This window comes from Oncorhynchus nerka, linkage group LG15 (genome assembly GCF_034236695.1).
Source record: "Oncorhynchus nerka isolate Pitt River linkage group LG15, Oner_Uvic_2.0, whole genome shotgun sequence".
Taxonomy (NCBI): Eukaryota; Metazoa; Chordata; class Actinopteri; order Salmoniformes; family Salmonidae; genus Oncorhynchus; species Oncorhynchus nerka.
Genome location: NC_088410.1, coordinates 38,551,910 through 38,554,816, shown reverse-complemented (window position 1 = coordinate 38,554,816; position 2,907 = coordinate 38,551,910).

Here is a 2,907-nt window from a genome sequence, read left to right as displayed (position 1 = left end):
GAATCTTGCCCTGGAGGCAGCTCTGCAGTGGTCACTATAGCTGTCACAGCCACAAAATCATAAATTTGGATTTTTAACCTAACCGATAACCCGAATGCAGACTTATTCAAACTATTTCAGCGAGGACACCATTTTTTTCCACCAGATTTTCTGGGGATTACATTTTTTACAATAATTTGTGACCACACCCCAATTTTCACATCATCAAATAACCTTCAATTCATTACATTTTCAACACTTATCAAAATGAAAGAAACCAATAAATACATTTCCTCAATAATATTTTATTTTTCTAATTATCTTTCTCAAAAACGTGTGTATATTGTGCCATACAATAATCTGTACTCTGAATATTTTTCTCCATTTAAAAAAAAGATATTGCAAAAAATAATAATTGGCGAACCCACTTATCCAATTTGTACTTTGCAGCTGTCCGAATTCGTTCAGTTCTGCCCCCAGGGCAAGATTCATGACAATAAACGTCAACCTTCGTTTCTGTCTTGCCTTTACAGAACCAAAATCTCCACTGTGATTACCATCTATTTTATGAGCTTGCGGTCCCAAGTTCATATGTGGACTCCATAATTATGTGTGTTGTTTATATCTTGATATGGGTAGATAGAACATATATACACTGTGTACAAAACGTTAAGAACACATTAAGAAGGTATCCACAGGGTGTTCCACATGGATGCTGGCCCATGTTGACTCCAATGCTTCCCACAGTTGTGTCAAGCTGGCTGGATGTCCTTTGGGTGTTGGATTATTCTTGATACACATAGGAAACTGTTGAGCATGAAAAACCCAGCAGCATTGCAGTTCTTGACACACTCAAATCGGTGTGCCTGGTACCTACTGCCATAACCTGTTCAAAGGCACATAAATGTTTTGTTTTGCCCAGTCACCCTCTGAGTGGCACACATACACAATCCATGTCTCAGGGCTTAAGCATCCTTTAAATCGGTCTCCTCCCCTTCATCTTCACCGATTGAAGTGACATCAATAAAGGATCATAGCTTTAACCTGGATTCACCTGGTCAGTCGGTCATGGAAAGAGCAGGTGTTCCTAATGTTTTGTATACAGTAAAGCGATAGGCTCGATAGGCACAATTCAATGCTCTATACAGTAAGACAGTTTTCAAATTAATGACTAAACTAAAGTGGCTGCAGACGTCAATGAAGTGTAGTAGGATGTAATGTTGGATGAAATGTTTTAGAAAGTAAATCCTCTTACGTATAGGTTTTGGCCGGTGATTCAGGACTACAGGTGTTTCCGGTACACTCTGCCTCACACACACCTGAACTTTGTCTTTACAGTAATCTTATAGTAAGTCCTCTTAACATAACTTTTTCAGCAGTGTCCCTCTGGCAGTTTCATCCTTCAGGGAAGAGGGAAGGTGAGGTGGTGTGAGCTTTTTCTTTACTTGAGAATGACAAAAGCCCTGTGTTCTCCAATGAACCTGGGACTGCTGCATCGAGATGTTTGCGTTATCCATGTTGTTCAGGTGCCAAAAAGATGCATAAGATTTTAACGCTGTCACATTTTGCATACTAATCGGAGTTGGACAGATTGAAAGCCATATGAGATTGGTGAGCTCTGAGTAACCACAACAACCACCGTTAGCAGATAAAGTGGAGGACACCATGGTAATGCAGTGGACCCCATCTAACATACACTAACACAGTGAAAGATGAGGAACGTGCATGGGAGGCATAACCCTTGCTGCTTGCCTCTAAATATAAGGCAGACTCAAAACACAAAAGAATGACTACAGGCTGGTATAGTTGGGTTAGCTGGAAAGTCAATTTCTTTATTGCCTGACGTAAACATGGACCGGTGCCATAATTACTAGAACTCAGTCTGATTTACTTATAACTGCTAATTGAATGTGTAAGTCCCAAATGGCACCCTATTCCCTACACAGTGCACTACTTTTGACCAGAGCCCTATGGACCTAGTCAAATGTAGTGCACTATATAGGAAATAGGATGTCATTTGGGAGGCAACCAGGGATTTAAGCGGGGAGTCTGCAGTCATGCTTTCATCAGCGAGCACTTTCAAGCCTAAACCATCACACGCCCCTGCCCTAGTCCTTAATCAAAGCCCACTCCTTATTAAAGTGTTACAAAACAAATCCATCTTCAACTCTGGTGAACTTCCAAATAAAAGCAATGTTGAGTTCTAGATGTGTGACCTGTAGCTGTCTGTTGTCTAATCCACATCCAGTTTAATGCAATTGTCAAATGGGACCTCCAGGTCACATGTAAGGCTGCCACCTCCAGACTGAGGCGTTTGGCTAGGGTGCTAGGTTTCTCTTCGGGTTACGGAGTTGACGAAGACTGGATTTCAAATCCGACTTCGGTTACTTAGTTGACGGCGAGAGGGTGTGAATGTACACCAGAAGACTAGTAGGGTAGAGGGACTACAGGTCAGCTCAGCTCACAGCAGATGAGTAAACCACAAAATCTTCCCGGCCAGTTGGTCTCGTCACCGCCCCTTGTGACCACAATCATCATGCCAACACAACCGCATTAAAGTTGCCCCAAGATAAGGTCTGAAATCATCCTCCTATCACTTTACAAGGAGGGTGTGTCCTTATGTACATGGGTGTATCTGTCCTCTCAGACCCAGTCACCTCCCTGTCAAAATGGTGGTGTCACGCAAAGGGTGTGTATGAATCAACTTCCCCCACTTCATCAAAGCCTTGAGTGTCATTCTCTCCCCTGTCAGGAAGACAGCCACCCCTCCTCACTTCAGAGGCAACAGTGCCAGTCCGTGCAAGTCGGCTTGGTTGTCAAACAGTAATGCTATAGCTACCGTCCAGACTTTGAACAGGAAGAATCGTAGAGGAAAAGACAGAGATCTATGGTTCTTGGAATGCGGACGACACAAAAAGAAGTGTGGGG